Genomic DNA, 26,050 nt, shown 5'->3' with positions numbered 1-26,050 from the left:
AAAAATTAAATTAAAATTAAAGTCAAGCACAGTTAAAACATTCATAATTTGATGTTAGATTAAACATACATCATGGTACATTGACTGCACTTTGAGTGCAGCGCAGGCGACTTGATTTGATTATTTCACACTAAAAAAAAATCTTTAAAACAGAAATGGAGAGTGCACAAAATGGATTTCACTCAGAATGTAAGTTGAACCGAGCACTAACAGGAAGTCTGTGGTCCTTGGGAGAAATGACGACTGATCTTGTATCTTCTTTGCGGAAGGAGACGAGACATACAGTACAGTGAGATAAACAAGCGCTCACGCACTATGAAGGATCTCCCTACAGTGTGCAACCACACCATCGCTTCTCTTTCCCCCTCCCTCTCTCACTCCCTATCTCTCTCCTGTATTGTTTCATCTCACTCTGCCTTTCGTTCACGCTTAACTCGCCCGCTGCTGCGCTCTGACAGTTGAGGGAGACACCGCCGAGGAGGAAACTCCGGGGCATGAAGAGTGCATTTGGTTCCTCATTCGGCCGCCTTTTCCTCATGAGCAGCTCGTCAAGTTGGCCTGAGACGCCGCTGAGGAGGAAGATGAGGAGGATCCGTGCGTGAGGGAAGAGGAGCAACAGGGTGGCGACAAGCTGGGAAGTGAGCCCTGGTTCTTCATGCTGAAGCAAGGTCAGCTGTGCATCATTGAACACTTCATATTCACTATTATTTCCGGAATAAAGTCATTGTCCACACATAGAATCGGTCAGTCTTAATTGAGAAGTGAACTTACACTTTCACTTTAGACTTTTTGCTGTCCAAAAGTACATCAAGGGACCCAGGTGGAGTAATTTTTTTAAAGGCAACATTCAGAGCCTAATAAGCAGGATTGACAGGAAGGCAGGCAGCCGCCGCCGCCAGTGTCTTGAAAACAGGCATGTGGGAAACGCTTGGTTGGATTTAGGGAAGAGAAAACGGGGGGTGTGGGAGGGCGCTAGGAGATTCCCTTTGTTCCGACACACAAAAAAGAAGCCTTATCCCCGGTAAAATATTCTGCCCAGGGGCAGCCGCTGTCAGCTTTTATGATTTGGCATGACTGGGAACATTCTTTGAAACTACAATATACTGGCATGCGTATGAGGCTGTAATGTGCCTTCTTTATCCATGCATATAGATAAGACACTCCCTGGAAGATGATCTCATATTATTCACCATTAAATCAGGAATAAGACTGTGTGACTCTGGCAGAGCTGTTGAGGAATATTTTAATGTAGTGGGCTACTCAATTGCATCGAGTGCCAGGTGTTTATTCAGGTTTTATAAGAGGATGAGGCCTTTATTTGTAGAAATCGCTGGCGTTAGGCGGAATCCTCACATCTCCAAAACCATCACTTTTCATGAAACCAAAAACTGGCATGTTTGGTGAGCCATTAACATGACATCATCAAAGACAGCAAGCAAATCTTCAACACTTTTGAGTGGTCGATAATTTGTAGAAAATAATTGACCCAATAGTATAGATTTGTTAAAAAAATAAATAAATAAATAAAAATGTCCTGCATGGATTAAGTCCAAGACAGCCCGGTGGATGAGTGGGTAGCACGTCTCACAGTTCTAAAGTTCGAGGTCGGGGGTTCTCCCCGTGCTTGCATGGGTTTTCTGCATGTATTCCAGCTTCCGCCCACTTTCTAATAATATGCATGTTAGGCTCAGAAAATTGATTGGTGGAATAAATCCTCTCTACAAGCTTTATGTTCAGCTTTACAGATGCCATGTCCACTCTGTAACATAGTAAAGACTGCGTAGCAACATGTGGTGGAAAAGCATAGACCTTTTTTTTTTAAAAAAAAGGACGGTGACTCCAATCATGTTAGCAGTTATTTTGGGCGTGGCATCTATTATAGAGGTGGCCACTTGAGGAAATACGGTATGGACATATTCTAGAATCTCCCACCCTTCCCACTTTTTGCCAGCAAGGCTTGTAGCGGTTGTACTTTAATTTAACATATAGCATTGTGTCGTCACAGCATATGGAGTATTTAACGTTCACTGCTAGTGTTTAGGCGCAAAAGAAGCGATATTGCGTAAGCCGTGCACAATGTGGTTCATTCATTTACGCTCGAGTTAAGTGTGGGTCTGCATTCAGCACGTTTTGTTTATACGAATACCTCTAAAGTAAAGAACTAGCCCCTTAAGAATGGACGTTCTCACGCGTAGACTGTAAACATGCTTGCATGTTATCAACTTATCGTCAACTGTCGCCTCCATAAAAGTGACTGAACACACACAAGGTCATGCGGGTCGTGTTTGGCCATCAGTCATCTGCCGAGGCGCATGTGTGTGTGTGTGTTGTGTCACCTTGTCTTGCACATACATGAGTGTGTGTTACACGACAGTTAAGACCACTGCATTTGTGCTTGTACACTCACTGATTGACTTATACACACACATTTCCAAGAACATACTGTACTGTACATACAGTACATACTTATGTCTATGGCCAGTAAATTGGTTGGCTTGATTCCCCTTTCACAGATTAGTAAGTAAATTTTATTTGTATAGCACTTCTCACAAAGAGGTGTCATAAAGTGCTTTACATCGTTAAAATACAGTCATAAACATATAGGAAATAAAGAAACAAATACTAACAGTTAAGTCTTCCTGGAATGTCTGTCATTTTGAAAACAATGTGTTATTAAAAACTCACTTACTTTAGGAGGCATTGCTGAAAAAACAAAATATTGGGGTTCACAAATGAATGAATTAGACGTACTTAGTAAAGAAACAATATTTACCGGTTTGAAAATCCCCAAAATCTTCCCTTCACATTTGCAGTAGGAAAGAAAATATGTCTTTAGTCCTCTATTCATCTGCCAATTTTAGGAGTGACTTCTGTTTCTTGTACAACGCCACCTCATTGGTGTAACTATTATAATTTCAGAATTTGATGTAAGAGGGGGTCAAAAATTAGGCAGAGGCAGCTACCTTCAAATTTAATATGCAGGATAAACCCTGGAGAATTTGTGAAATTCGCACTAGTTGCTTCTTTGACATCCAAGTTTTTCTTGTGCAGCGCCGCCCTGTCAGTGTAATGCTGCAATTGCAGTTACAAATAAAACCTAACATAGTGCAACTCCGGTCAGATGAGAGCTTTCATTATTATATCATGTTTTTAGTGTAGCCAGCCGCTTTCCAATATTTTTCTTGCAAAACTAATTATTCATTCATACATTTGTTGCTCAAGGGAATACTAATCAAATTCAGCTACAAAATGTCAAAATATGTGATGAATACTATAGAAGATACACTTATTAGTGGTCTTCTGTGGCAGCCATCATGCTAATGTGGTCCCTGGATGAAAATGAGTTTGACAGACCTGCAGTAGTCTACACACACACACACACACACACACACACACACACACACACACACACACACACACGCTTTCATGGGAAGGCAGAGCGAGGCGAGGCATCGTGACCAGTGTCTAGGCAGAAGCTATCAAGGTGAACATTTGGAATGAAGAGCTCTTCACATTCTGAAGAGATCGTTAGAGTGGTGATGAAAGTCAATCATCGCACGAAGAAATGTCAAAACCGCGACACTCGTGTGCAGTGGCGGAGCTAGACTTTTGTCCTTGGGGTGGCCAAGGCTATTTCCGGGGGACCACAGACTATGACAATGAATGATTTCTCGACCAATGAATTGCAATCAGAGTCTCTTAAATGTTGCAATGTACATACTAAGCCCACAGAAGAGGTTTGTGCGCATTAAGTTTATTAACAATGTTTACAACACAACGTACACACAAACACAACTTCAACAACTGCAACAATTTTTCAATCACAGAGTAACCCGCTCACACACACACACACACACACACACACACATTTACCCACTCACAGATACTCACGCACACACACACGAACCATTCACTCACACTCTCTCTGTCCACCTTATCATTGCCTGACTTGCTTCTCTTTAAAACAAAGTTATATATCTTGTCCCCCTGTCTTTTCATTTCTCAACGGACCCTATGAAAAAAAGGCCAGTTTTGTAACTCTTAGCATCACTTACAATTGCACAATGTTATCAAATCCCCACTTCAAGCCTAAAAAATGTCAGGGGAAATAGACCACTGAGGTTGTAAGTTTCATATTCAAACATTCAGCTACTCAGTGGTTCCCAACTGGTTTTGCCTCGGGAGCCAAAATTTAACTTAGTCATTAAGTCGCAACCGACATTTTTGACATTCTTTAGCAAATCAAATTTATTTCACAAAAAAATAGCCCAGTAACATGTAAACAGTTGATCTATGTGAAACATGAACAAACATGACAAATATGAAATAAAAAGGCACACTTTTTTTGTAGTTGAAAAAGGCAGACTTCTTGAATCAAATAATAAAATAAAACAGACAAAATAGTTAAATAAAATGGTAGAATTCACTTGAATTATAGTATTTATGTTTTTTAAACAAGTTACACTTGTGAAGCTCATTATCAGCACTTTTGTGATGCCCTCAACTCCTGAAATTTTCTTTGAAAGTCCTCCACTAGTTTGTCTTAAAAGTGTTTTTAGGTAGCCTGTTGTGAAGTATATTATGCATGAAACAAGATGCTGCATAGAAGAAAAAACAAATGCAACAGCAACACTTTTGACACTGTAGCAGTGTCAGTATTAAAGCTTTGAAACAAACATATCAGTATACCAACAGTTTTGACGCATAACAAAGGACAAAACGTGAAGGATAAATACCCCACCCTCCTTCACGTTATATTTCATTTAAGCTAACAGAGCATGAAACAGCTAGCTGGCCGATTGTCTGCTCGTTTCATTCCTCTAAAATCATTGGAGAAACACGTCAATATAAGCAGCAACCCCAATTAAATGTACACGTTCATGTGGACTGGATGTGGGAAGCTGACACTGTAGACGCCATGAGATGTAACTTGTCCATGTGCTCGTGTTTGTGTGTGCCAGTGGGTGAGAGAGACCGGCACACTGCACTGGCTGCTTATTGAAACATTGCATGACTTTTTGTTTTTACCGCCACGAGATGTAATTTAATGTTAACTTTAGCTTGATACCCGTGGCTGCTAGCAAAACGATCCCCTATCTGAACACACAAGGGTTTTTAAACAGTGACTCATTAGGACACCACCATAAAACTTACTTGAGAATGACGTCGTAGATTGGCTCAAATCCTCTTCTTCTGTGGCGATTCTTATTCTTTTCTGAATAAATGTGGATTACAACTCTTTGTGGTACATAGCGCCAACTACTGTACAGGAGGGACTTAGCAATCAAAAGGCATCATCCATCCATTTTCTGAGCCGCTTCTCCTCACTAGGGTCGCGGGCGTGCTGGAGCCTACCCCAGCTGTCATCGGGCAGGAGGCGGGGTACACCCTGAACTGGTTGCCAGCCAATCGCAGGGCACATAGAGACAAACAACCATTCGCACTCACAGTCATGCCTACGGGCAATTTAGAGTCTCCAATTAATGCATGTTTTTGGGATGTGGGAGGAAACCGGAGTGCCCGGTGTTCCCCAGGTGTTCTTGCATGTTCTCCCCGTGCCTGCGTGGGTTTTCTCCGGGCACTCCAGTTTCCTCCCACACCCCAAAAACATGCACGGTAGGTTAATTGACAACTCTAAATTGCCCGTAGGTGTGAATGTGAGTGTGAATGGTTGTTTGTTTGTATGTGCCCTGCGAATAGCTGGCAACCAGTTCAGGGTGTACCCCGCCTCCTGCCCGATGATAGCTGGGATGGGCTCCAGCATGCCCGCGACCCTAGTGAGGAGAATCGGCTCAGAAAATGGATGGATGGATGGATGGATGAAAATGAAACCTCTAAAGTTCCATGATAGACAATCAGCAACATTTACAAGTTATTATTAAGTTTACAGTTATCTATGGTTTCCAGTTGTTAATTGTTTATAGATGGGAGAAAATACCAAAAATGTCTGTTGTTTCTTTTCCTCCATGAAACCATTATTCCGAGAAGTAATCGTACTTCCAAGTATTTTAGCAATTAAACAATAACTGCCTTGTTTTTACACAAAAGGGAACAAAAGCAAAAGGCGGAACACAGAGGCAGCATGCCCATGAGCTAAACCTCTTCACATTGAAATGCGCTAGCCAACTGTAAGAAATCAAAGTAACTCCAGCCAACTGATTCTGGAAAAATAAGATGTCAACAGTCATCCTCAGTTGTACACGTAAGACATACAGTGCACTTATAACACCTAAGTTTCCGCAAAGGCAGTCTGTGTTTTATGTAGATTCAATAGTGATTTTTTTTTTTTTTTAATTATTGTTATATTTATTTTGAAGCTTCGGATATTTGGAAGCACTAACTCAGCCTTGGTAATAACCTTACTCCATACACTTGTCTGCCAGTCTGTATTGTAGCTATTAACTGTTTTTATTTATTTATTTATTTGTTGTTTAAAATCATCCTCTATTGCACCAAAGTTACTGCAAGCAGATGTTTCGAAGTGCTTTTACCAGTATAGGGAAACCCACTCCATACTTTTTTTCCACGGTCTGTATTGTATGGAAAATAATTTGAAAATGTAATTTTTTTTTTTTTTTAAATCATCTTCCACTGTACTAAAGTTGACGCAAAGCAGACGTCTTCGAGCACTAACTTTTACTAGTTTGGGGAACCTCAGGTCATTCCCTTTTTCTACCAGTCTACTGCAGGTACTGTATATATTATAATTGTATGATTGCAATACACGTCAGAGGATTGAAAATTTTGTTCTGAATTATTTTATTTAATCTCCCTAAACATCAGTAAATCAAACTAACCCAATAAATCAAATAACGTCATGCAAGTCTGGATGCAAGTCTGAACCGCACTGATGGTGATTGTGGGGTTGCGAGCATTGTGCTGTGTAATTGTCTGAACTCGCAGTAACAAAGTGGCCTCATCCCATCTCGCGGCCGGTTTCATGCTGATTAATGATACCAGCGGCCGAATAATTATCTTCCACGAGGCAAAAATAAACAGCAGCTGTTGTCATCCACTATTCACACTATACAGTAGTATCTGCTTTTCCATGCAACAGTGCAGAAAACTGCACTGATTTAGTTCGTCTGCTATATCATCGTGACATTTCTTTGGGTTCATGCCAGAGTTCAACTATGCATCTGTGTGAATGTGTGTGTGTGCGTGCGTGTGCGTGTGTGTGTGTGTGAGTGTGTGTGCGCATGTGCGCATGTGCGTGCGCATGTGTGTCTGTGTTTTAATATAAATTGATGACCACTTGCCAGAGCTGTATGAAAAAATGCTTGGTTGTTAGATGGCGTTAGAAAGCACGAGAGGCTGAGTGATGACACCTTTGATGCTCCTTCTCTTCCACATCGGATTCCGCCCATTAGTTATAATCTAGCCAGGGGAATCTGACACACACACACACACACACACATATGCACATACACGCACACACACATACTCACATAAATACCCTTCTATGCTAGAGACAACAAGCCAACTCCCAGTTCCAGTGTCCACTTTATCTTTTTATGTGGGACCAGCTACTTATTAGTAAACTAAATACAGTACAATGAAAACAACAGTGCTCTCCTTTAATGTCGCATTTATTTTTCAACAACCTTATGCAGCAACAAAAACGTAATGTCCACAAAAAGTATATAGATGTGAATTGATCTGCTTGTTGGCAGATTTTATAAGGCTGACTATTGAAAAACCGGGTATCCTTTTCCGGTAAACTTCTGGTTGTAGTAAAAAAGTAAAAAAAACAAAGAAGAAGAAAAAAAAGAGCCACAATGGCCGATGCACTTCCATCTGTTTATTGAAAGGGACAAATAGTGAAACACGCCAATACAAAAGGAGAACACTCGCAGTTGCAGTTGGCCAAAATTCATACCCAGATGCTCACACGCAGACTAAGATGCCCCTTAAAGGCACACATACTGTACCTGTACAACACTAGTTATTCTGTCTCAGCTTTTCCCAACATACAGTACAGTAATTACACTTTATCAAGCCATTTTTTTCCTTTACAATTTATTTGATTATGTTTTTACTAGGCTTTAAACGATCAGGATTTTTGGGGCCGATCACCGATCAGCGAGTTGAAAAAAACCATAACCAATCACCGATCCGATCACAAGATGGAGGAATGTGTCTATTTAAATGACCCGTTCATTTACTGTATATACTTGCGTACTTAATTGCTCCAAAAATTATATTTACAATAAATAATGTATCTTTGTTTGTCTATTTATGCCAGTGAGGCATAATGACAGACAGAACAAATTAATGGTCTTCTATTATAGATGGCAGGAAGTACATACAGTAATTAATGTATCCACTTTTTGCGACATTTTTGTTTGTTGGTGTTCTGTGAGATTTTTCAATTATAAAATATGCTCCTTGGCTCCAGAAAGATTGGAAATCACTGCTCTAGTCAGATCGTGTATTCTAACCAGTCAGGTCAAACCAACATTACATGACATAAATAATGGGTGCTAACTTACTGTAATTAAATTACTTTATTTTTAATTACTTCACCCACACCAAAACTTTAGAGAATAATTTGACAGAACAGAGGCATGTTTACGTCCAACCGTTCGTGGTATCACTAGCTTGCTAGGCAACATAATGTTTTGTTGCCTGCTTGCGAGCCGTAAGTACGTGAACATAACATACCTCCAGCAAGCCTTAAACGAATGTCCTCTCCTCTCCTGAGCACGAGTGACCACCAACACGTTTTTCCCCATTTTCTCCTTATAATACAAAGTCGGCGTGCTCCACTCTTGTTGTCGTCGCCACGGTAACGAGTGTATCCGGTCGCATTTGAGTTGACAAGATAAAGCTCAATGATCGTAAAAAAAGGGATGCGGTGGTATCGGAATACAATATTTTATTGCAGTCGTCTGACAGTGCAATCGTGAAAGAGCAAATTTGTCTTGTAGTTTGATTTGGGGATTACGTGTTGTCTGTCTCAGACGTGTTGCTTCTTCCACACCGCCGACATGTTTTTTTTTTTCTTCTTAATAACGCTATTGGCCATCAGATATATCCAATACTACTTCAAGAGACGCTTTTGGATTCAAATATACAGTGCACGATGGCGATGCGGAGTAAATGTCTTTTGCGGAGCTGATCAATGACGTCATTGATCGGATCGGCGAATTATGACATTAAAGCCGATCAGCCGATCAGCATAAAATGCTAAATATCGGCCAATACCGATCAGCCCGATAAAATCGGTGTAAAGTATAGTTTTTATACAAAACACTACAATACAACAGGCGGCACGGTGGATGACTGGTTTGAGCGTCATCCTCACAGTTCTGAGGACCCGGGTTCAATCCCCGGCCCCGCCTGTGTGGAGTTTGCATGTTCTCCCCGTGCCTGCGTGGGTTTTCTCCGGGCACTCCGGTTTCTTCCCACATCCCAAAAACATGCATTAATTGGAGACTCTAAATTGCCCGTAGGCATGACTGTGAGTGCGAATGGTTGTCTGTTTGTATGTGGCCTGCGATTGGCTGGCAACCAGTTCAGGGTGTACCCTGCCTCCTGCCCGATGACGGCTGGGATAGGCTCCAGCACGCCCGCGACCCTAGTGAGGAGAAGCGGCTCAGAACATGGATGGATGGATGGATGGAAAAACACAACAAAAAAATGTCAGCATAAAATGGGTTAATGCCATTTCCATTCATTTAAATGGAGAATATTACAGTAATTTGATATATGAGTAAGTTGTTACTAGTTGAGTCACGGAATGAATTAAAGTCGTAAGTCAAGGTACCAGGCGGCACGGTGGACGACTGGTTAGAACGTCTGCCTCACAGTTCTGAGGACCGGGGTTCAATCCCCGGCCCCGCCTGTGTGGCGTTTGCATGTTCTCCCCGTACCTGCGTGGGTTTTCTCCGGGCACTCCGCTTTCCTCCCACATCCCAAAAACATGCATGGTAGGTTAATTGTCAACTCTAAATTGCCCGTAGGTGTGACTGTGAGTGCGAATGGTTGTTTGTTTGTATGTGCCATGCGATTGGCTGGCAACCAGTTCAGGGTGTACCCCGCCTCCTGCCCGATGACGGCTGGGATAGGCTCCAGCACGCCCGCGACCCTAGTGAGGAGAAGCGGCTCAGAAAATGGATGGATGGGTGGATGGAAGTCAAGGTACCGCTGTACTAAGGTTATTTCAAGACTGATGGCTGCTTTGTACAGAGAAGTGAATTTCTCTTACAAACAGCATAGATTGACGCACTAACGTATTTTTCTCCACACAACTACACCTCCTGACTTCTAAAATGTTTATAACTGAGAAAATAATAATAATAATTTTTTAAAAACATATCTGTACAAGTCAACAAGTCAGCGCTTATTTACATAGTCTGTGTGTGTGTTTATGTAGAAAGCTGCGAGCGTTGTTTGCGTGGTTTCAAAAGGAGACGAGGCATGGCTTTGGGTGATATGCGCAAAGAATAATTAAAAAATCAACAAGCTGTTCGACCTGTCGGCAATGTTTGAATAGTAACGCCTTGTGTGTGTGTTGTGTGTTTGGCAGACAAGAAAATAATGACATTGATTCAGATTCTTTTGTCGTATTGACCCAGCGGAAAGAGTGAAATCACGCATGAAGGAGCGTTCACGGCTGGTGAAATGAATACTCGGGGAAATCAGAGGCTGAGCAAATATTTACAGAGCTATAGAGCTGTTTTTTCTCAAGCTCGTATCTACACTTGTTGTTCATTACATAAATTATCAGCCATTGTTGGGGAAGTGCGCCTTTTTCCACCTAATTGAGACACCGAGAGGTGTTTTCCCGAGGCCATTGTGCACACCGCATCGATGTGTCGTGTAAATGTTACGTGACGTAGCTTTGTTCTGCGTTTAGCTGACCAGCGAGCACAACCTGTGTTTAAACTCCTATCGACTGCCCCCACCGGGACCCCTCATACATCATCGTTACATTCAGGAGCTGCAAACAGAGAGGCTCCCTGGTTAGTTCAAGGAGCAATTCACAGCCATTGTGTTGTTTATTTTTTCTCTCTTTCTTTCTCCAGTCTTTTAATCAGCCGTATCATTATCGTATATATACCCGAACCATTCATCCATCCATCCATTTTCAACACCGCTTATCCTGGTTAGGGTCGCAGGGCGCTGGAGCGTATCCCAGCTGACTTCAGGCGAAAGGTGGACTCCACCCTGAACTGGTCGCCAGCCAATCGCAGGGCACATATAGACACGGACAACCATTCGCACTCACATTCATACCGTCACTGAGTGGGAACTGAACCCACGCTGCCCGGACCAAAGTCAGGCGAGTGTACCGCTACACCACCAGTAACTATACCCGAACCTATCAAGTGTTTTAAGGCCCGCCACATACTGAGCTATGCGGCCGAATGGGACTGAACTGTATGCGGGGTTCTGCAACCAGTTTTCATAAATGGCCGACCACTGGCTGGTAGTTTTGCTGCAGTTCAAAATTTGAATTGCAAGTGAGCGACATCGCAACGTCACAGATGTAACTCCACACAAAAATTCCATGTTGTATCACAATAGCTTTCATTACTAAAGTCTACGGGGACGAAGTGACATCCAGCTGGCCACCACCAAGCCGTATCTATACTGTATATACAGTATATATATTTTCTTTTACAATAATACTGGAATTTTTTGTAGAATTTCACGTGGCTAAAAAAACAAAGCGTGGGAGAGTCTCTGTCACCAAAATGAAAAAAAAAAGAGTGCAGTTCATAAATGGGGTGATCATTGCTAACAGCCTCTCAAATATCCACGCTGTCCACTTTATTTCTCGGCCATTTCCTCTCTTTGTAATATTATAATATAGCTACAGTGGCCATGGCAATCTGTTTTTTCCTTGACAATCGCGCCATGTAGTTTGTGATTCAATAAATTGATAATATGCGTTGCCTCAAAATGATGTTTTCTGATAAGAACACCAGGAGTCACAGTTTTTTTTACTGTAGCGAGTTTGTATATGTGTGAGGTAGGGCTGTGAAAACAAATCGGCTAACTCAGCTGAGTCGAACACGAAAATTGGTTCACGCAAAAATGTCTATAAAAAGTATTAATAAAAGCATATTTGCGCTGCCCGGAATCATTTGGCCACTGTCCATGTTTACCACAGCGACATTTGTTGCAGACAGATGCACTGGAAAAGCATAGCCAAAAACGACAAAGGAGCGCCTGTAAGTGATTTTTAAGACTTAGATGTGCAATGTATATATAACATGATGTATGAGTGAGTTGAATGGTAGTTAGTGTTTTTTTTTTTTTTTTTTTATAGAGCTAGATCGCTAATGCTAATCGCGAATACTAACCCTTTAGCAAACTCTTAAAATTACCAAGCAGATCCAGTATTTTGGCCAGTAAATGGCATACACACATATACATTTTTAACATCCTATTCAGTTTTTGTGTTGTGAGACTCAGACTCACAATGGTGAATCTCCTCCCCCGAACCAGATGTCTGTCGTGGTACCAAGACTGACCTGTCAGAGGCAGCATGGTGCCACATGGCATCCACACTGATGGAAAATACATTCAAGAAAGAGTAGTTGTAAAAGAAGAAATAGAAGAAGCTTGGGTAACTGCCAGGGTATCTGATAACTATGTGGTGGTCGCAAAGTTGTGGTTCTCTTTGTCATTTAATTGTGGTGAATGACACACTCAACATGACCAGTTGCTCATCTGTTGGTCTCCGTCAAGATTCAGGTCGCTTCCTAATTGCCTATCGTTCCGTTTCACGTCACATTCACCGAGTCCTTGGCTCGGCCCAGCTCTGCGTTGACCGCACGAGCGCACGAATTTGCAAGCGTAAATATTGAACAGGTTTAACGTTTACAATTTTTTTTTTCCCAGACGAAAAAATATCTCTTAACACACGCCACACCATACGAGGATAATCGCTCAGGATGATCTTGAAGAGACATCCAATAATTGGGCCTGACTTTAATAAAAAGGAGGAAAAAGGCTCAAATTTGGCCGATTGTTAGGATGTTGGTACCTCACGAGTGTAAATCAACAGTGCCTCTGCTTGTTTTAGACAAGTAGTACACTCAATTGTGACTCAGTTGCTTCAACACCCGATTAATCAACAATTAATTCGACTTACTTGTTAATGTGAGAGGATCAAAAAGCTCTCTGTACACCACTGTAATCTACAACCACAATAATAAACATTGTTCAAATAAAAACTGATTGATAAACATCTTTGAAAAGGCAGAATTTCTTTTATATTGGGTGTCATTGTATTAGCTATAGTTTAATTTGTAAATTATAGCAGAGGAAATTGGTACAAGTGCAGTGCAAAGAATTGGCTGAAAGATCCTCTCTCTATATAAAGCCATTGATCTAATTGACCTTCCCGGCAGAGGTGCCGAAGAAAGTAGCTCTGCCCGGGGGGGGCTGTACGAGGGGTTAAGCGTCCCCGTCAGACACTGGCTGCTGATTAAAGAGCCGGACGTGTCACTTTGGTTCAGCCTTTAGTCGCTGCAAATCACCTTCTTTTTTCAGCCGAGACCAGGAGAATGTCAGGCTGAAACAGCTTTGTGGATTGAAGGTACAACCTTAACATTTTGGCCTTCTGTTCAATGTCCTCACATTTTCTTTCCCCTTGCTGCATTACAGGGTGATATAATTCAAGGCGGTACGGCTTCTGACAAGAAAAGATAGTCAAATAACAAGCAGTGCTTGTTCGTAACAGATGGCGCTTTTGTCTTTTTGTCTCTCTAAAGTCTTCGCCCACTGTGCTGCTACATGCTGTGGTAAGTACAGCATGTAACAGGAATTCCCCCTTACGATGGCTGTGAAGTGGCCTGCAATGTGCAGCACATGAATATAGTGCAGGGATTCCCGAAATAAAAAACTGTAATGCAGTCCATCTCTGAAAAACACCTGCCATTTTGATTTTATATCTCTCAGAGTTGGCATTTTAGGATTATTTTGGCCGTTTCCAGGGGTCCTTCTGAGTTATCCTAGAAATGATGTCCAGTTGCTACCAAATTTGAGCCACATATACGAGACAAAAGTACTTGGAGCGCTTTAATTTGTTTTGTGGATCGCATTGGGGGACGTACTGAGTTGTAGGTTGCCCACCCCTGCTCAACAGATTTGTCGGTCCTATACATAACGTGGTGTATGTGCACAGAGATAAGGGCATATATAAAAGACTCAGTAATTCCTGAGTCATTATGACCTCAAATGACGGTAATTTCCAATTCACCATGTAATACCAGCGCCCACTATAATCCTTCGGCGCAGTAATGACTAATAATAAACCCTTTAGCATATTATTAGTCAAACTGGTGGTTGCTGCCATTGTTAGTTGGCATAATAAAACACAATTCACAGCCTGAGAAATGAGCTGAAGGGCTTACTTTTTATGAGAGTACCGGTAGAGTGGTAGAAGCTCAGGAAGTTATCATTCACAAGTGTGCCAGAAGCCAGCCGAGGGGAGTTCACTTACTGGCGGGTCAAAAGCAGGACAGCCTGGTTAATGATGAATGCAATGGCAGGTGGACCAACACTTCCCGAAATAATCGTCATAATAATAATGACAACTGAACACACCTACAAGCGCTGCCTTGTATTTGCCTGTTAACAGGCCATATAAACGGGCAGCCAGAACGACATTATGGGTGTTGTTAGTTCATCTGGTCAGAGGAAAGTGAGGGTTCTTGCGTCACTGCAGGGAGGTCACATGGCCTTGGAAATGATGTGTTCAAAAACCTAGTCGTATCTTGTTTCATTGCTTCCTCACAAACGTGCGTAGGTTGTTGGTTCAGCAGGTTATGGGATGGATCATGTGACCTCCCTGTTTCTGACCAGTTTTTTCATCCATTTTTTTAATTATACATGTATATGCATGTTTAATTATTGTTATTCCAAGGATGTTACTCTTGCTTTTTGGTAATTCAATCAATGAAAGTAATTATAAAAAGGTTTTAGTTTATAGGGTAAAAAATGTAGCGGCACGGTGGTTGACTGGTTAGAGAGTCTGCCTCACAGTTCTGAGGACTGGGGTTCAATCCCCGGCCCTGCCTGTGTGGCGATTGCATGTTCTCCCTGTGCCTGTGCCTTTGTGGGTTATTCTCCAGGCACTCCGGTTTCATCCCAAAAACTGGTACCAACTCAACCCAACTAATAGCTGGGATAGGCTCCAGCACGCCAGCGGACCTAGTGAGGAGAAGCGGCTCAGAAAATGGATGGATGGGTAAAAAATGTAAAAAAAATAAATAAGAAATTGGTTTTTGCCATGTCATAAGGGGTTTAATTTAAGAAAATCTTACCATTAAGTTAGAATCCAGATATCGCATTCATATATCCATCCATCCATTTTCTGCACCGCTTATCCTATATATTCATTCATCTTCCATTCCACTTATCCTCACCTCACTAGGGTCGCGGGCGTTCTGGAGCCTATCCCAGTTATCTTCGGGCAAGAGGCGGGGTACACCCTGAACTGGTCGCCAGCCAATCACAGGGCACACATAAACAAACAACCATTCGCACTCACATTCACACCTACAGGCAATTTAGAGTCTTCAATTAACCTACCCTGCGTGTTTTTGGGATGTGGGAGGAAACCGGAATACCCGGAGAAAACCCACGCAGGCACAGGCCCGGGATTTGAACCCCCGTCCTCAGAACTGTGAGGCAGATGTGCTAACCAGTCGCCCACCCATTTTTATTTTATTTTAAATTTCCTGCATTTATGCTGGTTAGCGTGGTAATTGAACTTCCCCTTGAGGGTTCATAATCATAATGGTAACAATTTAACGAAGTTGATTTTACAAGGATGTTTCCTATACATTTTCTAGAGATGAGTGAATTCAAATTTGTCAACATGAAAAGATTAATACAGTTTACAGGCCTAACAAATGTAGATGATAGCTTCTGAGATATGGCAGTCAGGAGCTATAATACTGTATTTATCCAAGTTCAAACAGGTTTTATAAGGCCAAAACTGTCTTTTTTTAAATGACAAAATTTGCTATATTTATGTCAGAAGCAAAAAATGTCCATCTGATCTAGAATAAATTTTAATTTAACACAAACAACGCCCGTGACCCTCGTGAGGATAAGCAGAATGGAAGATGAATGAATGAATGAACACAAACAACTTTGTTCTAAAGCTAATGTCCCTGTCAGATGTACTTTGCTTTTTGTTCTTATGGATACATTTTAGAACAAGATTCCCTATTAAGATTTTTTTCCAGTTAGTAAACGTTAAAGTGCTCATTGCAGTTAGTTGAAACAATTGTTTGACCACAAGGGCATTTATATTCTCAGCATTGTTGCCTATCCACAGCAGTGTGTGTGTGTGTGTGTGTGTGCGCGCATGTATGCGTATGTGTGTGTTGTGTAACCACTTTACTGTGGTCGCTACATGGGACAAAAACAAAGATGATCAAGCTGCTGTGTTGTTCTCGCCGCAGCCTTGTATCTCTGTCCTCATGTCATAAGAATTTCTTCTCGTTTCTTTTTCCCAATTCCCACCAGGCTGTTCTATCGTGCTATTTTAAATCGAGGGTCAGGAAGATGACGATCGGGAACATTTCCAAGAGATATATGATGCGAGTCCCGGCTGTGGTGTTAAAGTGATTCCGAGCAAACAATGGCGTCTTGTTTCTGTGAGACACTGCTGTCTGCATGCATCATAGATGACAATAGTCTGCAGGAAGGGAAAACAAGTCCAAGCCAAGGGCAGCTGCTAGTGTAAATACAGTCGTACCTACAAGTTCCACTCCATCCATTTGATTTCCCCAGGAGATCAATTACATGTGGAACAACTTGTTCTATAAGCCATTAGCCACTCTTACCAAGAATATTTGTCTTATTTCTACTCAAAAGTATCCAAACTAATCCGATTACACTTAAAATGAGACTCATCACCTAAAAAAAAAAAATTCTTCATAGACAATTTTCACTTGTTTCAATCTAATTGTTACTTGAAATAAGTAGGAAAAAATATTGCATTGGTATTTATTTTTCCAATTTCAAAAAGTCACAGAATTTTGTAACCCTAAATCTTATTACCTATTATTATTCAGTGTAATATGGTGACCACTGTGAGTGGTGGGGCGGCGCCCGAGCGCTCTCTATTGACCAGCCGCCATAGATGACTACCGCATTTTCACGACCATAAGGCGCACTTAAAAGTCTTACATTTTCTCCAAAATGGACGGGCGCCTTGTAATGCGACGTGCCTTATGTGTGGACAGAGTTCCAACATCTATAAATGTTGTTGTGTGATGAGCGCTCTGTTTTATTTTTCATTTTACTTTTTTATTATTATTATTTTTTAAGCATTTCCTGCTGACACGCAGCTTACACGGAGAAAAAGCGGACGTGGCTGAGGACAGGGGAAGGGTGCGTGAAGTAGGACGCAAAAGCCACGCCCCCAGTAGGTATATAGTGATGGGGTGTTTTTTTATTATTTTTTTATTTTTTATACACCGCTTGGGAGCATTTCCGGGGTGTGCATTGTGCAAAACGACATCGGTTTGGCTAAGGACCCCCGGAAATGTCACCTACGAAGAGATACGCTTACGAAACACAGTTACGCGGAGGAACATAGGAATCGAGCAGCCGCGCGAGAATTCAAGATCAACGAATCCATGGTACGCAAGTGGAGGAAACAGGAAAACGATCTTCGCCAAGTCACGAAGACGAAGCTGAGTTTCCACTGGAAAAAAAGAAAAAGAAAACGTGGAAACAAGGCGAGGTGGCCCAAGTTGGAAGACCAACTCGAGCAATGGATTAATGAGCAAAGAACAGCCGGGAGAAGCGTCTCTACAGTCACCATTCCACTGAGTGCATAACTCGGGGCTTGCCATCATTCCAGGAGGCTGGACGAACCGCTGGACATCCGTGTAAACAGGGCGTTCAAAGTGAAGTGAGCGGCATGGGAACCATGGATGACAGATGGCGAACACAGCTTTACTAATACTAGGAGGCAGCGCCGGGCGAGTTACGCCACAATTTGTGAATGGATTGTGGATGCTTTGGCTAACGTGTCTGCTTGCACTGCTGTTCGAGCTTTCACACGGCAACGAGACTGACTCGAACCTGCCGTGTTTGATGGAGAACTCGCCCAGCTGTTCATTTCGGATACAGAAGATGAGGACTTTGATGGATTTGTGGATGAGGATTGATTTAAAAAAAAAATCACGTGAGTACATTGTTAAATACTTCAATAAAGTACAACCGAACTCAGTTTCTCTCCCGCTGCCTATTTAAAAACATTGTTTTAGCGTTCATGCATGCTACCGTATGTTTTAAGCTCGCATATGTTTTACCATGCCTGCGCCCAATAATACGGTGCGCCTTATGTCTGTGTTAAATACAGAAATAGACCACGTAACTGAGACTGCGCCTTTTAATATGGTGCACCTTATGGCCGTGAAAATACGGTACTTCAGCACAACTGGTGTCTATTCTTTCTTTTCTTTTGTTACCCCAGTCATCTTTTAAGAAGTGTCGCAAAAAGCCAAAGTTAAAACACAGAGCTAATCCTTTGACGCTGGCTGAAATGAGGTCTAACGAGGTGTGCTGGCAGCTCGCGTGGTATGAGCACATCACATTGATGGCGGTTTGAATTCAAAAAAATTGGCTGATGTTTTCAGGCTTATTTTTTTACATTTTGGTTGACCTTGAAATGTCAAGTGTGGCGTTATCGTTTGGCCTTGGCATAGGTCGACGCTCTACTATCTGCCATTCGAGTTTCTCAGTAAAAAGAAGATGATTTGCATTGGAATCGTGTAGTAATACATAATGCATTCCGCAACTCGTCGAATGCGTGTTTCAGTGTGGAATGTCAGCCTTGACCGTTTTGATAGTTGCATGCTTTTCAGTCGCACAATTATTGAGGCTTTCTCATTCGTGCCGAGAAACCATGCCTATATTCTAGTAAATCACTGCATGACCCAGAGTGGGTGGGAGCCACATGTTGGGACTTGCAGCTATGTGTATCCATGACAGCTGCAAAACTGCGTTTGCTCATTTTGACAAGTGAAAATTGAAGTTGGCCTACTATTATGAGAAGCCGAGTCCAGAAGAGTTGTACATATTTATGCTTGAAAAAGAGGACGGGGAGCTACTGTAGCAACAATGCATCTCCTGTGTATTCCTGGCTGCTGTAATTACACTTGCACTCAGTTTCATGGGATTGAATCGTCAGAAAATGCATAATCCAACCAGTCATTATACATTTAATTGAGACACACACTTCTAAATAACAATTTAAAGGTATTATTTACAACGGAAGAACTCAAATGCGCTCAAATACGGTATATGAATCCTGCATACTAGGCTAGGCAGGGTTTGGGGACACCATCAGGAGACATGGCATAAGCTTCCACAGTTACGCGGATGACACACAGCTGGGCATCGCCATGTCTCCTGATGACATAGGGCCAATTGATCCCCTTCAAAACTGTATTTTAGATATTAAGTCATGGATGGCAGTAAAATTCCGACAGCTCAACCAAGACAAAATAGCAGTTTTAGTTATTTGTCCTGAAGGCAAGAGCGAGAAAACGACAAGATTTTAAACTCTCACATTATGTTAAGAACCTGGGCGTCATTTTTTACACTGAGCTTAATTTTATTCCACACATCAAGAATGTCAGTATTTACCATCTTGAGACTATAGCCAGAGTCTGCCTGTTTTTTACTCAGGCTAATACTGAGGTGCTGATGCACGCTTTTATCTTCTGTCGTTTAGACGACTACAATGCCCTGCTCTGGTCTTCCCAAAAAGAACATCTCCATTCTACAACTACTTCAGAACTCAGCTGCTCGTGTGCTGACGAAGACCAGAGGGCGAGAGCACATTACACCGGTTTTAAGATGATTGCATTGGCTGCCTGTGTGTTTCAGGACTGATTTTAAGGTTCTTTTACTAGTTTTTAATTGTCTTAATGGTCTTAGCCCATCATATATAATTGATATGCTTTTATCATATCAACCCTTGCGGGTCCTGAAGTCCCCTGGTACAGGCCTTTTAATTGTTCCTCGAGCTAGAAAAAAAAAAAAAAAAAAAAAAACCTACGGGGACGCTGCATTCAGCCATTCTGGCCCGCACCTCGAGAACAGCCTTCCAGAAGGCATCAGGAACGCAGAGACTGTTGATGCTTTTAAAAGAAGTTCATGACTCACCTCGTTGGTTGAGCTTTTCATTGATTTCTTTATTATTCATTCAGCTCTTAACTGGATTATTTATTTAGACATTTATTGATCTACTCATGTCTCCTAGACACTGTTCAAACCCCAATTCTTTGTAGGATATCTTTGCTGTTTAAGGAACATCTTCAAATTTCTAGTTTTATTCTTTTGTTATCCAAAATGCGCAATAATATTTGTATAGTTTTCGGATAAAAATATAAATAAATATAATTTTTATAACTATAAAAAACTATACTATATTTGAAGCTACATAATTTTTATTGGGTAGCAATAATATTTTTTTCTGAAACTTCTGAATTTTCCAAAGTCAGGTTTTTCAAAAAGCCACCACCCCAGAATTTATCACATAACTTATCTGTGATGATTTTTGGCAAATTCCTCTATGATCCTCCTGTCGGCCTTGGCCATTCACGGTGCTGCCAGACAAAAAAAAAACAAAGCAAGGTCGATTGGCTTCCATCATAGTGACAGCTCTCAGCAGGTAGGAACACAGCAAGCAGATGCGAGTTTTATTTGCATCCGTAAAGCTAACAAACCATTAGCGGCGTGAAACAGAAACAGGCCACCCATGCAGTTAGGTGTCTGCAGTGCACAATAACAGCCCATTTATACAGCCTCGTTGGCGCTATGGCAACACTGCTTTGTTATCCCCCTCCTCTCCTTTGTTTTTTTCTCTTTTACACTACTCGTTTTACTACACTGCTAATTAATTGATGTTACACTCACTCCTCGTATCTGTCCTGACGTAAGTGTCTCCCAGGCAACATCAACCCACCAGACCAAAATAATCCGCCACCTCTGGTCTTTATTTAGAATATTTGATGTATAAAATTTATTCAGCAGTCTGATCATATAAATCTCAGTGTTGGGCCCTGCTTGTACATGTAGCTAATAATGAAAGAAAAGCAAGTACCGCATTTTCACGACCATAAGGCGCACTTAAAAGTCTTACATTTTCTCCAAAATGGACCTTATGTATGCACCGAGTTCCAAAATCTGTAAATGTTGTTGTGTGACTTTGATAAGCACTCCGCTTGACTGACTGGCAGCATTTCCTGCTGACACGCTTACATGCAAATCGGTCGCCTTTCGGCGAAATTTGCCGTTTTTAACTCAAAATAGGCCATTTACGTGAATCGCATAGAGCCAATGAGTTTTTCCTGGGGGGGTGGGGGGGGTCGCCATCGTCATAGGCTGTTTCGTACTTCTTGAACGCTGGCAGCTAGATCCATTCTAAACATCCACCATCCACACACACATGTAATTGTGAATGTTACTCCGCAGTGGACTAATATGGGAGCGCATTGGCCTGAGGTTCCGCCTGTGCACTCGTGACCTGCTTTGGATAAGTCACAGGTTGACAAGACCAGAAAAAAAACTTCCGTCGCTTCTGGTGTTAAGAAGTAACGGTACTTTTACTCCGTTACAATGATCTAAATGTCTCTTGTAACTTTTATTTATCAATTATTGCTTATTTATCAACTATTTTACACACGAGACTTCGACGTCCGCATTGGGTGCTGTTTGCGCTAATCCCATTTAAGTGCTAGTGACATTTAAGTCTAATTCACCAATCAAGCGACACGAGAAAGTCACATGACTTCACACAACGTCTTCTATTGGGTTTCCCGGGCATAGGTATTAACACTAGATAAGCCAGACCAGCTGATCGTCGTGCTTACGTTGCGGCCATTTTGGGAATGGCCAATAAAAACAGAAAAATATTGTACTTCATATTTTCCTGCAGGATGCATTTGGGATTAGGCTTTGAAGTTGGTAATAGTGAAAAATGAAGTGAAACGGACAATGATTTGAGTCAATTCTTTTCCAGAATGAGAGTGTTAAGAGGAGAATGCTATTCATGTGGCACAGCTTGAAGCAAGCATCAGGTGCAGGTAGAGATGTGCCTGGCTCAAGTTGGAGGCCAAAACAAAAAAGCAAACAGATGAGGCAAATTTAATATTGATCTTAAATTTGTACATCAACAAGTAAATAAATGTTTTCCTGTGTGTAGAAAATGTGTTTACTTAGCCTTATTGTACTATTCAGAGTCTTCCGGATTGCTTAATTTATGTTAAAATCAAAAACATTCTCTGCAGGGACCCGGGGGATCCCCCTAAACCCCCACTACAATGTTGTTGTTTTTGTCACCCTTTTCATGCCTTTGGTTTTTGCATGTGTGTTATAGCACCTCCTACCCATTTTTTCAGATGGTATAACATGTGACTGACAGATGTGTGGAATTGGGTTATATCTGTGAAGACTACATTTGAGCCAGTGAGAGCTGGAGTGGGCATTTTGCAGGAGAGTGATTTAAAGTTTGATGGCTGTTTTAAAATCTGCAGGATTTACATGGTGGTTTATACAGCATTGGCTACTTCTGCTGGATACTTGTTTTTACAGATATTGGAGTTCACCTCAGATTTGAGTTTATCCCAAAAATCAAATCATCAACAGTTCATTAAAGAGGAAAATAACATTAATTTTAACTAACATGCAGACACACTGGTATTTAAAGCACCTCGTACGTACATTCTTCTATCAATCTCTAAACCTCACTTTCTGCGATGGTTTCATGGGTGCGGCCATCTTGGAAATGGAAGTTGGTCCAGTTGTTACACTGATAATGCAGTAAAAGTGCTGAGTGCAATAATGGACTGCAGCTATATGCCAAAATTGGAACTAAACCTTGCTTTAGACCAGTACAGTTGGGCCTTGAGATATGAGTGACTGAATTTACTAGTTTGTTTAAGGTACGAGCCATCGTTCAAAAGATTATTTGCTTTGACTTGCGAACAAAAGTTTGAGATAAGAGCACTGTATGACGGCAGTGATCTCAACTCACTTCACATCAGGCAGCTGTAGCTGATAATGCTGAAAAGCAATGCAAAAGGCCATTGAAGGGCTAACAAACAGCACTTTGAGTTGCATCTCACAGGATGAAAACCGCTTTATAAATACATTTTGATTGATTAATTGATTGATTGATTGATCGGTGTTGTGGTGTTTTCACCTTTTAAACAAGTTAAGTGAACACAAACGGTAGAGCAATACATGTAGACAGATATACTTTATCCTCGGCAAAGAACGACTAATATTACTGCATCTTACTGAGTTGTGACCACCATCTCCATGTACAGTATATCCGTATGTCTGTATTATACTGTCCCAGATGGCCTGGTTTTGGTGCTGGGAGTGTGGGTTTTAGTTCCCCAATGATCGTCTGTCTCCATAGGTGGCCTGAGATTGTCTGCCGACCAGTCCGTGGTGTAATCCGCCCTTTCCTTGACAGGCTCCAGCTCATGCACGACCCTGAACAGAATAAGTGATTTCCTGACGGTACCCTGAGTGCTTTCCACTCCTCCTCTCGCATTCCAAGGATCGTTAGTATTATGAGATCATGCCTGTCGACGTCCTTTGGTGAGCTCATATCCTAATGGAGCTCCGCCCGGATGTTTAAATGATGCTGTTCATGCACTCCAAGTGAACGATACCCACTTTCTTCTCATGAGAGTTAAAGGGAGCCTCAATTAGTCACAGTGCAGTCCATGCAGTAGAATGCTGATTAGTGTTCTGATACGAGCCCAATACAAGAAGATTCCCATTTCTGAACTACCTTACACACAAACACATACACAACAAGAATGGTAGCCATTAGCGCGATGATAAAGTGATAACTGATATTTCCATTTGTTTTGTGCCCAAAGCACTTTATAAAGCCTAACATTCACCCATTCACACACCAATGGGCAGCTCCTGCCATGCAAGGCTCTGCCAGGCCCACTGGGAGCAAATTTGTTCAGTGTCTTGTCCAAGAACACAGTTCTGAGGACCCGGGTTCAATCTCCGGCCTGTGTGGAGTTTCCATGTTCTCCCCGTGCCTGCGTGGGTTTTCCCCGGGCACTCCGGTTTTCCTCCCACATCCCAAAAACATGCATTAATTGGAGACTAAATTGCCCGTAGGCCTGACTGTGAGTGTGAATCTCTATGTGCCCTGTGATTGGCTGGCAACCAGTTCAGGGCGTACCCCGCCTCCTGCCCGATGACAGCTGGGATAGGCTCCAGCACGCCTGCGACCCTAGTGAGGAGAAGCGGCTCAGAAAATGGATGGATGGATGAATGATAAACTTTAACTGGGAGTGGCATTAAGCAGCTCAAACCATTTTTGGGGGACAAATTGTTTATTATTTGCCAGATTGCTGCTGGCAAATAAGCAGCACCATACAAGTTTGCGCTGGCAAGTTAAAAAAAATCAGCCGAATGACGGCTCTAACCTCGAAAAGTCGGGTCACTCGTGTCTCAAGGCACCATTGTAAGCCTACTGTATATTGACCTCCAGTGTATTGGTTTAGTTTGACCTCCAGTGTATTGGTTTAGTTTTTGCATTTTTCACAAGCACAAGATGAAGTGGCCCTCCTCTTCCTTCCATTTTCCTGTATGTGGCCCTCAGTGGAAAACGTTTGGACATCCCTGTTTTAGGGCAGCCAAAGCTCCAGTGTGGTCTGTGATGAAAACGATTATCATCGAGTCACATTATTGTCTCTCTGCTCCATGTGCTCTACATGGTACGAAACGTCCAAGGTTCACCTCTTCCCCATCTGAGGCTTGTTTGCAGAGAAGTGAGTGCAGAGGGCTGTATGCAATGATGGCTGAACAAAGCACCGTACGTACACGAGGAGTGTACCCAGCACGTGTTCTCAGAATAGCACGGTGAACAGACATCAAACACAGATGTTGTGCTATGTGCAGTTTGGGCCTGTGATGCTAGTAAACTATGCATAGAGGGCATGACTGCAAAACGGCTCAGTCTAAACATACGAGCGGGATATTAATGAGCTCCCGGTGTACAAAACAAAAGCGCGCGGCCCATTTATTTGTCTGTATTGCTCACTTGTGCTGCCGCAGAGAAATATTAAGTGACCAATTACCGCGGGTGCCGCTGAGGCTCTTAAGAGCGCACAATTCATCGCAACGCGGCGGGGGGACCCCAATCTGCCAGAGTTTTGATTAAGGAAAGATTTTGGGGAGACAAAAAGCCTTGTGTTGTACATCCTTGTGCAAGTTGTATGTGTTGAAATATTGAGGTGGGCGTCTGATGCGAGACGACTTTGCTTTCTATATATTATTATTCATTTATAGGAGCCAGCCTTTTAGTTTTGTCACTCTGCGCTTTAACTTTATTATTTATCAAAGGCGCAGAAGAAGAATGCATTACATTTTGGTGCAAATTGGCAACTAAAATTCAGGTAGACTAATTTAGTTCTCTATTTTTGCCGTTTAACATACCATGGAAATGTTTTGCATTTTAATACGTTGTAACCAGCGATGGAAGGCTATAATGAATTAGCTAACATTGATACATGACTTTCTGTGGTGGCAATTGTAAACATGCTCTTGTAGTACACATTGCGGTTAATATTATTTTTTTAAGTATGAAGTGATCCCAAACTTTGGACATTTTACTGTCTTTTACAGACTCTCCTCTTGTCTGCATCGCACCAACTTATTTCTACATAGAGTAGTGTGTGCGACTGCAGTAGTCATAGCCAATGTAGAAAAATCATCTGCAAAGCTCTGTGGCCAACATTTTGCTTCGACTTTTTTTTGTAATCAAATTATTTCGAGTTATTTGAATATTCGTTGAAGCTCTTTTGGAAACATAACCCCCCAAGCAGAATAATAGGGTAGAATTGTTTCTATTCCTAATATCCTACATCATTATCCATAAACCAGGAAGTAGCCGCTAACGAACAACCAAACACAAAAACGATCCTGTACGCTTTTTTCATTTTTGTTAGAGGAATTTATTTCTTCTTTTTGTTGTTTAAGTTACAATGGCGGTTCACTGCTATAATACTGCATGCAT

At 41.8% G+C, this 26,050-nt stretch overlaps 1 protein-coding gene across 2 annotated transcripts in view; it reads left to right on the top strand.

Annotated features, from left to right (window-relative positions):
* Positions 1–278: 278 nt before the first annotated feature.
* shisal1b (shisa like 1b) overlaps positions 279–26,050 on the top strand; it is a 45,681-nt gene continuing 19,909 nt past the window's right edge. For both annotated transcript variants that reach the window (XM_061676621.1, XM_061676620.1), the window contains exon 1: positions 279–668. The gene's annotated coding sequence lies outside the window, so the exon portion shown is untranslated. The remainder of the gene's footprint in view (positions 669–26,050) is intronic.

Source organism: Phycodurus eques, chromosome 5, assembly GCF_024500275.1.
Source record: "Phycodurus eques isolate BA_2022a chromosome 5, UOR_Pequ_1.1, whole genome shotgun sequence".
Taxonomy (NCBI): domain Eukaryota; kingdom Metazoa; phylum Chordata; class Actinopteri; order Syngnathiformes; family Syngnathidae; genus Phycodurus; species Phycodurus eques.
The sequence above is the reverse complement of the archived record's forward strand: the minus strand, read 5'-3'. Positions and strand labels throughout refer to the sequence as shown.